The following is a 14964-nucleotide window of genomic DNA, read 5'->3' as shown; positions in this document are numbered from 1 at the left end:
TCTTCCCCCCTTCTCTCCCTCTCTCCTCCCTTCTCTGCCTCTTTCCTCCGTCCCTCCCTCTTTCGTTCCTCTGTATATCTCGTTCTCTTTTTCTTATCTCCTAACTATCCTCCATCTATTTTCCTTCATCTTTTCTCTCAGTCTTTCATCTTCCTCCCTTCTCTCCCTCTCTCCTCCCTTCTCTCCCTCTTTCCTCCGTCCCTCCACCTTCGCCCCTCCGTCAGCGCCGCCGCCACGCCAACGGAGCCTTCACCTGTTGGGCTCAGCGGGCGAGGCGAGCGAAACGACCCTCAGTGCCGCTTGGAACTTGGACGGAGACAGATACACGCCGCTCGTGGTCCCAGGGCAGCAGTGGTAGTGGCGGAGGTGGTCAGTGTGTGCCCCCCCGCTAACCTCCGGTGGCCCTAGCGTCCCCCGGGGTGCCCGTAGAGGTGCCTAGGAGTGCCACAGGGGTGAAGAAGGTAATGGAGGGCGCCGTGAGAGTGTTCGAACTTAAACGAGATAGCTTGTGATGTGATTCGAAGCTTCGGTGGTGGTGGTGATGATGGTGATGATAATGGTAGTGGTGATGGTGGTGGTGATGATGATGTGACAGTGGTGATGATGGTGGTGATGATGGTAATGGTGACTGTGGTGATATGACTGTGGTGGTTGGTGGTGATAATGGTGGTGGTGGTGGTGATAATGGTGGTGGTGGTGGTGAACTGACTGACAAGCAAACAAGTAAACAAGCAAGCTACCAGAACAAGCAAGGAAGGAGTCAAGTGGGTAATCAATCAGTCAGGCTTGTTTTTAAAGTGCGTGTTATTTCGTGTGTGTGTGTGTGTGTGTGTGTGTGTGTGTGTGTGTGTGTGTGTGTGTGTTTTCCTGGTGGCAATTGAGAGCCCAAGAACACCTGTATCACCTTTGTATTACCTGTTTGTCACCTGTGTATTACCTGTGCTACCTGTCTCATCATCTCCAATTCCCAGGTGAGCGAAAGAACGTGAATATTTTTTTTTGCTTGGAATGGAACACTGAAATTACGAAAAGAAAGGAAGTGAAGGGAGGAAGGATGGAAGGAAGGAAGGGAGAGGAGGAGGAAGGAGGTTAGGAAAGAAGGAGAGAAAGAGGAGGGAAGAGAAAGGACTGAATCGAAGGCAGCGAAGGAAGGAAGGAAGGAGGGATGGGAGGAAGGAAGGGAGAGGAGGAGGAAGAAGGAGAGATGGAAGGAGGTTAGGAAAGAAGGAAAGGAGAGAGGAAGGAAGAGAAAGAAGGCAATGAGGACAGAAATGAAGAAAAGGAGGAAGACAGGAAGAAAACTAAAGGAGAGCGAAGGAAAAGGAGGAAAGAGGAACTAGAGCGAGAGGGAAGGAACGGAGGAAGGAGAGAAGAAAGAAAAGAAAGGAGGAAAGTAGGTGTTCAGAGAGAGAGAGAGAGAGAGAGAGAGAGACGTATACATGTACAGAGCTTGATAATGAATGGTTTTGAAGTCTGTTTGTATCGGTGGATTAGTGATTCGATATTCATACGAGAGGAAGAGGAGGAAGACGTAGAGGAGAGGGAGGAACATAAGGAGGAGGAGGAGGAGGAGGAGGCGTGTAAAAGAGCAAGTGGAGAGGGGGAGATGGAGGCTGATCGTGAGGAGGAGGAGGAGGAGGTAGTGGAGGAGGTGGAGGTGGAGGTGCCATTATTGAGGTTGAAGAAGATCGTTATCTGTTTGATGTTCAGGTAGCCTTAATTACCTTCCCCAGGTGACCTAGCCTACCTGGGTTATACCATTATTCTCTCTCTCTCTCTCTCTCTCTCTCCCTTATGATTCTCTAAGCACCTATTTTCCTCACCTATTATATATTTTTTCCTCCTTTCCTCTCTTCCTCCTTTTCCTCTCTCTTTCCTCCTCATCCTTTCCTTTTTTTTCTTCCCTCCTTTCTCCGTTCCTTCTTTCCTCTTTTTCTCCTTTCCTTCCTTCCTGTCTTCCTCCTTTCCTTCTCTGTCTCATCATTCCTTTCTCCTTCCTGTCACCCTTTTTTCCTTTCCTCCTTTAGTTCCTTTCTCCTTCCCGTCTCCCTTTTCTCCTCCTGTCTCCCTACCTCCCTTCCTTCCCCATCGCTCCTCCTCCTCCTCCCTTCCTTCGCTCCTCCTATATTTTTCCTCCTTCCTTTCCTCCTAGCGAGTGATAGAGAGGACGAGGTGTCAACGAAGCCCATAATGATGACGAAGAGGAGGAGGAGGAGGAGGAGGAGGAAGAGGGAGGAAGAGAAGGAAGAGGAAAGGAGGATTTATTTATTGTTTTTACCTTTGGAGTGTCTTTGTTTGTTTACCTGTTTACCTGTATGTGTTGTTGTTATTGTTGTTTTGAGCTCAGGTGTTTGTGTTAATTAATCGCTCCTCACCTGCCCTTCACGTATCTCATTACCTGTGTCTTATTTGTAGTGCTTGTCCTCGTCCTTAAGCTGTATGTGTGTGTGTGTGTGTGTGTGTGTGTGTGTGTGTGTGTGTGTTCCATTCCTACTGATTTATTGTATTTTTTTGTTTCATTTACGATTGTGAGAGAGAGAGAGAGAGAGAGAGAGAGAGAGCATCCATCAGCCCTTTAAAAATTCACTAGGTATTCAAATTTTTTTGTTCGTTAAACTTTTTGTTCGTCAATAATCCATAATATTTTTTGTGCGAGAGAGAGAGAGAGAGAGAGAGAGAGAGAGAGAGAGAGAGAGAGAGAGAGAGAGAGAGAAATGACAGGAAATGCCGGAGGGAGGGAGCGGGGGAGGGAGGGATGAAAATACTTAGATGTGAGAATATTGCAATTATGAAATAGTGATTTAGAGGAAGATTGGAGGCGGGATAGAAGCAGGAGGAGGAGGAGGAGGAGGAGGAGGAGAAAGAAGAAAAGCAGGTTAGTCTGATACACGAAGACTTTTTTTTATCATATTTCCCTTCGTAGTCACTTTGTTAACCAGATCAAGTTTTATTTTTCGTAGTCACTTTGTTAACCAGATCAAGTTTTATTTTTATTTTCCATTCACATTTTTTAATTTTTTTTTATTTTCATTTATATTTTTAGTCCTTTTCCATAAGACTGTGCCCTCAAACGATTCTACACTGGAGGAGGAGGAGGAGGAGGAAGGGAGAGTTAGAAGGGGAGATAAGAGCAAGTGGAGGAAAGGTTTAGCTCCAGAAAGGGAGGAGAGAAAGGAGAGAAAGAAATACTTGAAAATTATAATATGTATGGATGAAAGAGAGGGAGAGGAGGAGGGAGATGAAGAGAGGGAGATAGGAAAGAGAGGGAGAGAGGGAGATAAAAAGGGAAGATGAGAAGAATAAAAAGGAGATAAAGCCTTAGCAGAGAGAGAGAGAGAGAGAGAGAGAGAGAGAGAGAGAGAGAGAGAGAGAGAGAGAGAGAGAGAGAGAGAGAGAGAGAGAGAGCATGAACGTAGATAAGGGGCGAGGTAAACCAATAAAGGAAAGAAAAGGAAAAATAAAAAAACAGGAAAACGAGAAGGAAAAGAGAGGAGAAAAAAAAGCAGAGAGAGAGAGAGAGAGAGAGAGAGAGAGAGAGAGAGAGAGAGAGAGAGAGGCAGGGGGGAGGGACGTACGGTTTGAAATCCCTGACAAATAAATCTCAGGATGAACCGTAGAAACGAAGGGATCTGGGATTTAAGATTTGCCTTCCGTTTTCCTTGAATTGGAGGAGGAGGAGGAGGAGGAGGAGGAGGAGAAGGAGGAGGTAAAAAAAGGAGAGTGGGGGAGATGATGAGGAGGAAGAGGAAAGAAAAGATGAAGAGAGGGAAAGATAGAGAAGAAAAAAAGAGGAAAGGGAGAAGTGAAGATTGAGAAGAAAGAATGGAGAAGAGGAATATTAAGAAGAAAGGATGAAGAAGTGAGAGAAAGAAGAGAAAGAAGAGAAAACTTGAAGGAAAGATTGCAGAAGAAACAGATGAAGGAGGAGGAGGAATAGGAGGGAGAATGGAATAAGAGGAGGATTAAGAGGAGGAGGAGGAGGAGGAGGAGGAGGAGGAGGAGGAGGAGGAGGAATACATAGGAAGAACAAACACCAGAAGACCTGGCGGTCTATGGCGAGGGTGTCTGTTTACTACCGCTACTACTAGTGATCTACGTGTGGTAGGACAGGACAGAATAGATGAAGGCTCCTCCCCACCCACCTCTCCCTCCGGCAACGTGCCGGCAGGAAATAGTTAGAAGAGAACACCATGTGCCTTTAAGGAAGAAAGAGACATGGAAATTTTACAGTAAACAGAGAAATAAGAGGAAATTACTACCCTTAACTTACACTACTGGTGACCTAAGGAGACGTTGAAGACAAAAATAATAGCGAAAAATAGGAGAAAAAAAAGAAAGACGATGAGAGAGAGAGAGAGAGAGAGAGAGAGAGAGAGAGAGAGAGAGAGAGAGCGCAAACTTCACAACTTCATCCTTTCCCACCATAACTTCTTCCTTAATCGCTTGCATTAAGGGCGAGAAGTGACCTTTTTACTATAGGACCGGCGACCTTACCAGCCTCCTCCTCTTTGACCTGACCTGACCTTGCATGACCTTCAAGTATTTTGTTCGATTCTTTGATTTGAGTTTCGTATTGGTGGAAATGTTACGAAATGTTTGTTTTGATGCTGTTGTCTTTGTTTATATTTATTTCTTGGGCGGGCTAACTTTTTTCTTTGTTGCGTTTTTTTTTTTTTTGTGTCCTTAATTGTTTTTTGTTGTTTATTTTGACTTGTATTTTTTTGTCCTTGATTGTTTTTGTTTTGTTTTCGTTTTTCAATTTTTCGCTGTTTTTGTTTTTGTTGTTTTTGGCATTTTTCTTTATTCTATTTTTTTTTTTTATTGAAGAACGATGAAAGAGAGGAAAAAATGATAGGAAGAGGAGAAGGCGGAGGAGGAGGAAAAAGAAAAGAAGAAGCAGGAAGTGGAGGAAAAGCTGAGAATTGAGAAAAGAAAGAAAAAAAAAACAGGAAGATGTAGATAAGAATAAGGAAATGAACGAAGAGGAGCAGGACCAGGCAGAGGAGAAGGAAGAAGAGGAGGAGGAAGAATAGATGAGAAGGGCAAAATAGATAAAACAGAAAGAGGTAGATAAAAATGTAGGTAATGAGAATAAAGGAAGTGAGGCAGGAAGAGGAGGGGGAGGAGGAGGAATAGTTAAGAAGGGGAAGAAGTAAGAGGAGGAGGAGGAGGAGGAGGAGGAGGAGGAGGAGGATAAGGATGAGATATAAGGCGACTCTTTACCTTATCCTTTTATCACAGTCACGTTTATCATCTTTTTTTATTTTCTTACCTCCATTTGACTGTTGCTAAATGTGATTCCTCTTCCTTCTCTTTTTCTCCTTTATCTTCCTTCTCCTTTCCTATTTTCCTTCTCCCATCCTTCTCCTTTCTAGCTTTTTCTCCTTTTCCTCCCTTTCTTCCTTTCCATTCTCCTCTTTTCCTATCTTCCTTCTCCCTTACAGTCCTTTCTTCCTATCCTGTTCTTCTCCTAGCTGTTTCCCTTCCTATCTTCCTCTCCTCCTCCTCCTTTTATCTTTCTCTTCTCCCTTTCCTGTCCTCCTCCTCCCTTCCTATTTTCCCTCTGCCTTTCTCTCCTCCCTTCTTCCCTTTCTATCCTTATTTATCCCAATCCTCTCCTATGTCTCCTTCTCCCTTTCTCTTCCCTTGCCTATCCTCCCCCTCCCTTCTTCTTATCCTTCTCCTCCTCTTATCTTCTTTCCTCTATCTCCTCTTTCTCATGCTATCTTCCTCTCCTCCTCCTATCTTCCTCTCCCATTTTTCCCTTCTCAGTTCAGGTGGGTAATGAAGTCGTGATGAGGAGATAGCGTGACGTACAGGTGACGCCCCGGCTTACCTGTGCATCATCTAATTAGCTACACCTGCTCATGAGGAACCACCCGAAATTTGCTTCTTATCTGATCATTTTTTTCTTTTTAATATTTGGTGATGATTTCCTTTCCTTTCCTCTTGGCACTATTTTCCTTTTTTTTATATATTTTGTTACTTTTTCTGCTTTCATTTTGCCGTGATTTTCCTGTCAATTTCTTTTCTTTTCCTTCATGCTTATTTTTCTTTTTCAAACATTTGGTGACAATATAATTTTATTTCCTCCCTTTTCCCTTTTTTTACTTATATATTATTTTGTCACTTTTCTTCACCTTAATGTCGTTCTCTTTATATTTTCCCACAATTTTCTTCCTCGTCTGTTTTCTTTTCCCCAATCCTATTTTTTTTTCATTTTTCAATCTCCCTTCGTCTTTTTCTTAGACAAAACAAAGAGGGAAACTAAAGAGGGAAAAAGAAGAATGAGGAAATTGCAGACAGACAGAAAAAAGGGAAAACAAAAGTAAAAGAAAAGAAAACAGGATTAAAGTCGTGATTTACGGAGACAAGAGGGAATAAAGAAAATAAAGAAACTCGTAAAAGAAAAATGAAAAAAAAAAACGAAACTGATAATATGATACGAAAAACAAAAGAAAAATAGGAAACAATGAAAACTGAATTAAAGGAGAATAAGAGGATAAATATAGAAGTGGGAGTGAGGGAGGAAAGAAGGAAGAGGAGTGGGGAGAGATATAAGAGAAGGGAGATGGGAGAACGGGGGTACGGAGGGGGTTGGGGTGTTTATGCTTGTCCGTGTCGGTCGGTCAGTGGGTCAAGATTCTGACATGTAAATAAACCTACCTGGAAAAGGGGGGAGGGGGGGGGAAGGGGGGCAGCTAAAGGGGCATTATTAAGGGGGAGCAAAAGAGGGAAAGGGAGAAAAGGGGGGAAGGAGGGAGCAAAATAAGTGATAGTGGGGAGATATTATGTTCTTTTTTCCATTTTTTCGTTTTCGTTATTTTTATTCATTTCGTTTTCTCCTTTTTTCCTTTCTCTCATTTTTTTGTTGTTTTCTTTAATTTTTTTCCATTTTTCTTTCTTTTTGTCCTCCTTTCTTTTTGCCATTCATTAGTTTTCGTTATTTTTTTCCTTTCGTTTTCTCCTTTTTTCCTTTCTTTCGTTTTTTGTTGTTTTCTCTTTTTTCCTATTCCTTCGTTCTTTCTCCTTTCCATTCTTTAATTATTTCGTGTTATTTTCTTTCTTCGTCTTCATCACCATCATCATCTCTTGCTCTTCCTCTCTTTCCTTTTCTTTTTCCGTCTCGGTCATAACTACACACGAGCTAAAAATAACACACACACACACACACACACACACACACACACACACACACACACACACACACAGCCCACGCATTACTTCGACGAATCAACAGTTTAAAGAAAGATTGGCAGAGTGGTCAAGAGAGAGAGAGAGAGAGAGAGAGAGAGAGAGAGAGAGAGAGAGAGAGAGAGAGAGAGAGAGAGAGAGAGAGAGAGAAGGGGGGGGGGGGAGGGGGAGGGAGAGAGTATCTGTGTGTGGTAGAGGGAGAGGAAACACACACACACACACACACACACACACACACACACCACCACCACCACCACCACCTCCTCCTCCTCCTCCTCCTCCTCCTCTCATTAACCTGTATTTACGGGAGAATTTACCTGGCTATTTCAACGTCTCGGTGTGAAGGTAATTACTGGTAACTTCACAGCTAAATTAATTGAGACGTACCTGAGCGCCCTTAAAGACAGATAGATGGATAGATAGATAGACAGAGTAAAATGAAAAAAAAAACATGAGTCAAAAGAAAAAAATGTAACTTAGAATACAGAAAAAGAGAGGAGAGGAAGAAAGAGGGAAGGAAGAAAAAGTAGAAAGGGAACGTGAAGAAAAGGGTATATGAGAGAGAGAGAGAGAGAGAGAGAGAGAGAGAGAGAGAGAGAGAGTATCACGCTCTCTGGGGAATGTTAGGAATGAGGGGAATTTGAGGGAAAACTCCTTGAGAGGGAAAAAGAAGAATGAGGATATTGAAGACAGACAGACAGACAGACAGACAGACAGACAGACGGAAAGACAGACAGGCAAAAAAAGGGAAAACAAAAGTAAAAGAAAAGAAAAGAAAATAAGATCAAAGTTGTAATATACAGAGACAAGAGGAAATAAAGAAAAGCAAGAAACTCGTAAAAGAAAGAGGAAAAAAAGAGGATGCCGAGAGTGGAGAAAGAAGTGGAGGAGTAGGAGAAGGAGGAGGAGGAGGAGGAGGCGTAAAAAGCACGAGATGAAGGGAAAGACAAAAAATGAAGGGAAAGATAGGAACGAGACGAGAAGGCGAGGCAAAAAAATGAGGCTGTAAAAAAGAACGAGGAGGAGGAAAACGATGCAGGAAAAGAAGACAACGAAGAGGAGGAAATCTGGGAAATAAAAAAAGAGGAAAACGAGGAAAGAAGAAAAATGGGGTGAACGAAGAGGAAGAAATCTAGAAAAGAAAAGAAAAGGAAAAACGAGGAAAAGGAAAACGAGAAAAGAAAAAGAAGAGAACAACGAGGAAGGGAAAATTGAATGAAAAAAGAGGAAGAAAGTGAAGGAGAAAAAAGGAAAACGGGGAAGAGGAAACCAAGGAAGGAAAATAAGAGGAAATCGAGATAGGCAAGGAAGAGAGAGGAAAATGAAGAAAAAGAAGAGGAAAGGGAAGAGGAAAAAGAAGAGGAAATCTGTGCAGGTCGTGAAAATTTGAGTCAGGGAAGCGAAAGAGAAATATTCAGTGTTTCTTGAAGGTATTGTGTGTGAGAGAGAGAGAGAGAGAGAGAGAGAGAGAGAGAGAGAGAGAGAGAGAGAGAGAGAGAGAGAGAGAGAGGTGTAAGAGGAGGAGGAAAGATAGAATGGACAGGAATGATGGAAGGAGAGAGAGAGAGAGAGAGAGAGAGAGAGAGAGAGAGAGAGAGAGAGAGAGAGAGAGAGTCGTTTGCAAGGGAATTTCGTTTTAAAGCCGAGAAGTTGTAGGGTCAATGTGTTAGTGGTAGTAGTAGTAGTGGTAGAAGTGGTAGTAGTAGAAGTAGTGGTAGTAGTAATGGTAGTAGTAGTAGTAGGAGTGGGTGGTTGCGGCTTGTGGGTTCATTTTCGTCTCTCTCTCTCTCGTTGTTGATATTTCCGCATTCACTTCCTCTTTCCCCCGCGCGGTGTTGAGGAAATGGTTGTTGTTGTTGTTGTTGTTGTTGTTGTTATCGTCTTGGTAGTGATAGTAATGGTCGTTGTTATAATAAGTAAAAAAAAAATAATGTTACGAATGTTGAAAGTAAGATCACTAATACAAGAGGGAAGAAAATTAAAAGAAAAATAAATTGGAAAGAATAATGAAAACCAGAAATGAAGGGAGGAAAAAAGGAAGAAATGGAGGAGTGGAAAATAAAAGAGGGGAGAGGTATTTCCTTTGCACTTTCTTTGTTTCTTTTTTTTTTTTCAGAAGAATCAGGAAGAGGAAGAAGAGGGGGGGGCGGGGGGAGGAGAGGGAGGAGGAAGTGTTGGAGATGGAGGAAGAAGGGGAGGAGGAAGAAGAGAAGGGACATTTTCGATAGTTTTCTTGAAAGTTAAAATGCGGAGTTTTGACCCCCCCCCCCTCTCTCTCTCTCTCTCTCTCTCTGAATCATATTGCATATTTTTTTCGGCATGGTTAAGGTCAAACACAGGAGAGAGAGAGAGAGAGAGAGAGAGAGAGAGATCGTGCCTTATCTACCCTCCTCCTCTTGGAAATCTTGAATTGAAAATCAGTGGTCATTGTGCTGCCTCTCTCTCTCTCTCTCATCCCGTTTTCAATATTTTCTTTTACTTTTATTTTGCACTTTTTCAACACATTATTACTGATCATTATTCGTATTCTGATCTCTCTTCTTTCTCTTCTTTTTCTCCTTTTTGTTCTTCTTGTTCTCCTTTTTGTTCTTCTTGTTCTCCTTTTTGTTCTTCGTCTCCTTTTCTTCTTTTTACTACTACTACTGTTACACTACTACTACTACTACTACTACTGCTGCTGCTACTACTGCTACTACTGCTGCTACTACTACTACTACTATTACTACTACTTCTTCTACTACTATCATTATTGCTATTACTATTATATCATCTCTTTTTACATGTTCTTTTTTTACACGAATTCTCACTCTTACTATCCCCTTCTAACACCTGTAAACACCTTCCTTAATCACCTTAACATATCTCTCACCTTCCCTACAAATTCCACCAACCTCAATCATCTTTACTTCCAAATGGTAAAGCCGCCGCGAACGCCCCCCTTAAACAAATATTGGCACGTCCTACCCTTGTGCAGTGACCCGGGTTTATGAAGCCCTGGCGCCGTACGATATGTTTTCCCTCTGTCTGGCGGCGTGTGAGTTATGGCGAGGAGAGGAGAGCGCTGGCGGGTGTACGATAAGCCTTTATTTTGAGAGAGAGAGAGAGAGAGAGAGAGAGAGAGAGATGATGAGGAATAAGAAGTGAATGCGAAGGGAAGGTAAAATAAGGGACAGGGGAGGGAAATTAGATCAGAGAGAGAGAGAGAGAGAGAGAGAGAGAGAGAGAGAGAGAGAGTTGTTTGTCGTTCCAGGCAGGATATTATATTTTTATTTTTTGCATATTTTGATAGGATTCTGTTTTTCACCTTTCTCTTGATCTCATATTTCCCTCATTTCTTTTTTCCCATCGCCCTTTCTTTCACATCTCATAAAATACCACCAAAACAACTTAATCCCTATCATCTTTCTCTTCTTCCCCTCTTTATTATTTCCTTTTCTCCTCCTTCCTCTCCCTTTCCCTCTCTTTACTTATCTTTTTCTACTTTTTCCTTCTTCTCTTTTCCTTTCTTCCTATCCCTTCTTTCTTTCTATACCAAAACATTCCTTCTTTTCTTCTCTTCCTATTTTCTTGTTTGCTTTTCCCCCTTTTTCTTCTTTTTTTTTCGTCTCTTTCTCCGTTTTACTTCTCGTTTCGTTTCTACGTTTCATGTTCTTCCTCTTCCCCCTTATTTTGTTTCAAGCCTCACCTCACTTTCTTTTTCTTCTCTCTCCCTTCTTCACCTTTCTCATGTCCAAACTTTTCTCCCTTCCACATTACCATATTTCATCCTCGCTTCCCCTTTTCTCCCTTTCCTCTCCTCCTGTCAACCACAACTCAACTAAATTTTCCTTCGGTTTTCTCTCACCCTACCCTCCAGGCTCAATTTTTTTTTCTTCCCCTTTCCCCTTCTCTCTCATTCCCTTGTCCTTCACTCTCTCTCCTAATTCTCTTACCTTTTCCTTCCTTTTCCTCACATACCTCATCAGCACCATCATTTCCTTCTCTTTAATTCCTCTTACCCTTTTCCCCTCTCCCTCTTTCTCCTGTCTTCTTTTACCTCTCCCTCTTCAATCATCCTATCCACTTCCTTTTCCTTGTGTACTCCATTACCATCATCACTCCCTCCCCATTATAGGAGCTCTCCCTTACACCTTTCCCTTCTCTTCCTTCGCCCCCCCCCCCCCCTCTCTCTCTCTCTCTCTCTCTCTCTCTCTCTCTCTCTCTCCCCTTCACCTGTCACTCTCACCCACAGCTTCCAGACAACGCTTACCACTTTTTTTTTTTTATTTCTTATCCCTCATGTCACATCCCTTGCACCTCTCCCTTACCTCTAACCACGCAGCCCCCCCCCTCTCTCTCTCTTTCATCCTTCGTTTCCCTCCTCCAGTTCGCTGTCAGAGCTCTTTACCTCCCCACCCTTCTCTCTCTCTCTCTCTCTCCCTATTAATATTCCTCGTTTGTGTGCATTTCACCTAAATATTTATGGTTTCGCTAATAATCTCTATCTTTAATTTGCTGATTTTTGGTTCCTTATTCAGAGTTCCTTTCTTTTATTTTCTATATATTCCGTAGAACTCTGATTATTTGGTTCTTTACACTGACCTTTTTTTTTTTTTTTTAGTGTTCAGAATTGTCGATTTTTCTGTAGGTTTTTATTTTCTGACGTTTTTTCTTTGTTGTCTGTATTAGCTGTTCACTTTTTATTGTTGTTATTTATTATTATTTTTTTTTTTTACATTTCAGAATTAAAAAAAAATCATCTATTTCTTATTTCCTACCATTTTTTTAATCTGCTTACTATTTTACGTATTTTCCGTTGCTATTTATTTTGCTTTATTACTATTTATTATTCCCTAGCGAGATTATTTTTCACTTTTTTACTTTTAATGATTTTCCATCGCTATTTTTAACTATTTTCTGCCGTTATATTATATTTTACCATATTACTTTTTTGTCATCTTGTTTTGTCTCCTTATTTTATGCCTCTTTCTTCTACTATTACACTATTTATTACTTCCAGCTGCTATTTTTCACCTATTTACTTCTACCACCATTTTTCTACTCATTTATTTTCTTCTGCTATTCTCCTATTGCAAATTTTCTGTCATTTTTCTACTGTTAATAATTTGTTTTTACCATACTTCTACTGTTAATTATTTTCAACAGATATTTTTTTTCACTTTTTTCGAACTATTTCAAGCGTAACTTTGCACCTCGTTGCCTCGGTACGATATTAAGTCGAGGGTCGAGCGGCGCCATGAAGTCGACGGTCGATCTCTGGGCTGTGTGCGTAAATATCGTGAATATTTATAATACGTGTGTGTGCGTATTGAGCGTGTGTGTGTGTGTGTGTGTGTGTGTGTGTGTGTGTGTGTGTGTGTGTGTGTGTGTGTGTGTGTGTGTGTGTGTGTGTGAGAGAGAGAGAGAGAGAGAGAGAGAGAGAGAGAGAGAGAGAATAAAAACGGTATCAAAGGAACGAATAAAGGAAGGAAGAAAGCGTAAAGATAGAGAAATTGGAGAAGGAGGAGGAGGAGGAGGAGGAGGAGGAGGAGGAGGAGGAGGAGGGAAACGCGATAAGAGGAGAGGAGGGAGAAAGGGAATAATGACAGTGATAGGAGAGACCAAGGAGAGAAAGGAGGAGGAGGAAGAGGAGGAGGAGGGTAAGATTGCAGTGTAGGAATGTCGAGAGAGAGAGAGAGAGAGAGAGAGAGAGAGAGAGAGAGAGATTATAAAGTCCGGTAGTTGTTTGATTAACTTTAGTGCAAATCTGTGTGTGTGTGTGTGTGTGTGTGTGTGTGTGTGTGTGTGTGTGTGTGTGTGTGTGTGTGTGTGTGTGTGTGTGTGTGTGTGTGTGTGTGTGTGTGTGTGTGTGTGTGTGTGTGTGTAATTCACCACGTCCTGATCACGAGTTGGACTCGCTTTCGCCAGCAGGTACCCTCACGACGTGAGCAAGTGCTCATTATCGTCGATCTCTGGGTACTGCCAGGATCTCGCACACCACACACCCCATCCCCCTTGCTGAAGGGGGGACAGTACCACTTCTGGTCAACGGAAAGAATCCGGCCTGAGCGGGGCTCGAACCGCCGCCTGTTTGGCCGTAAAGCCTTGCAGCGCGGCGCTTTAGCCGATTGAGCTACCGGAAGTGTGTGTGTGGGGGGTCGTGGGCAACACGCACACATCGTAATTATTATTTTAATGGCATTCTTGTTTTCTTTGCTTTCTTCCTTGTCCTCCTTTGTCCCAATTTTCGAGTATTCGTCCTCAATTTAAAAAGTAATTCGCTCTTTATTTTTCCTATTTATTTTCCTGTTTTTTATTATTTTTTTATGTTCTCATTTTCAAAAGTAATTCATTGTCATTATTTTTATTTTTTTTATTATTGATTTTCTTGTCTTTATTGTTATTTGTTATTTATAAAAGAGGTAGTTACTTTTTTGTACTATTTGCTTTACTTCTTTACATTTCCTTCCTTTTCTATTCTCCTCTTTATCTCGTTTTCATCAATTTCCTTTATCTATTACATCATTTCCGTTTTCATTATTTTAACGCAATACAATTTTTCTCTCTCTCTGTCGGTCTGTCTCTCTCTCACTCTCTTTCGCAGCCACTTTCACACCTTGAGAGAGAGAGAGAGAGAGAGAGAGAGAGAGAGAGAGAGAGAGAGAGAGAGAGAGAGAGAGAGAGAGAGAGAGAGAGTCAGCTTTAAGTGGGGAGAACAAAGCTTGAATAGGGGTTACCTGTGCCCCAAATTCACTCAGGTAACCCGCCACTACCTGTACCTGATTTAGAACCCGCCATTCCTCAGCTTGTTTGTTCCCTCGGCCTAAAAGCTTTCCATTGACTTACATTTATTTTTACTTTATATTTCGAGGGTCTGAACTATTTTTCTTTATATTTTACTAGGGTCATATATTTTCCTTTTCTATTACGGGTGTCCTTTATATGAATTTATTTTGCCTCTACTACTGTTTTCACCTTTTTTATTGTTATATTTTACGTGTCTTATATGTTTTCTGTTTTACGATCATTGATATTTTTTCTTTTACAAGGGTCATCATTTTATTTTTTTATTTTAGTCGACGTATATGTTTTTTTTTTTATATATTTTACGATGGTCTTTCATTCATGTTTGTTCTCGTTTTGTCTATTTCTGTCTTATTTATTTTTTATCTTTATTTGTTTCCTTCTCTGCCTGTCTCTTCCATTGTCTTTTCATCTGTCTGTTTACATCTATCTTTTTCTCCTCTTTCGGTCTGTTTCTGCTTCTTTCTCTGTCTATCTCTTCCTGTGTGTCTGTCTGTCTGTCTTATCTTATTCTTTCTCTTCTGTCTGTCTATCTGTGTGTCTGCTTGTCTGTCTCTTCCTTTGTCTGCGTCTGGCTATCATTCTTTTGTCTGTGTGTCTCAATCTCTCTCCGTCTGTCTGTCTCAGTCTGTCCCTTCGTCTGTCTGTCTCAGTCTGTCCCTTCGTCTGTCTGTCTCAATCTCTGTCTCTTCGTCTGTCTGTCTCAATCTTTGTCTCTTCGTCTGTCTGTCTCAATCTCTGTCTCTTCGTCTGTCTCAATCACTCTTTTCGCCTGTCTCTCAATCAGGTCATATATATCAAAGCAATTAAATTTTCACATCATTTGTTCATACTCGAAAGTGTGTTGATAGTGAAAGTTTTTTATTGTAGTGAAAGTCTCCCCCGAATGCTGTGTTACCTTTGTGTTTATTTTTGTCCCGTAATTAATATTCAGGTGAGGTTGAGGGGGGCGTGGCCTCGGGGGTGAGTGGGCGGGGCTTCATGTGT

General features: G+C 41.6%; 1 protein-coding gene across 6 annotated transcripts in view; it reads left to right on the top strand.

The window, feature by feature from the left end:
* Positions 1-278: 278 nt before the first annotated feature.
* The window catches only part of LOC126999348 (serine/arginine repetitive matrix protein 1-like), a 122112-nt gene continuing 107426 nt past the window's right edge, over positions 279-14964 (top strand). For 4 of the 6 annotated variants that reach the window (XM_050861872.1, XM_050861874.1, XM_050861871.1 and 1 more), the window contains exon 1: positions 279-461. The gene's annotated coding sequence lies outside the window, so the exon portion shown is untranslated. Of the gene's footprint in view, positions 462-483; positions 765-858; positions 972-14964 lie in introns of those variants that run through there. The other 2 variants (XM_050861876.1, XM_050861875.1) reach the window with 2 other exon arrangements.

The sequence above is a fragment of the Eriocheir sinensis genome, chromosome 16 (assembly GCF_024679095.1).
Source record: "Eriocheir sinensis breed Jianghai 21 chromosome 16, ASM2467909v1, whole genome shotgun sequence".
Taxonomy (NCBI): Eukaryota; Metazoa; Arthropoda; class Malacostraca; order Decapoda; family Varunidae; genus Eriocheir; species Eriocheir sinensis.
Note: the sequence above shows the minus strand (reverse complement) of the source record. Positions and strands in the feature narration are given on the sequence as shown.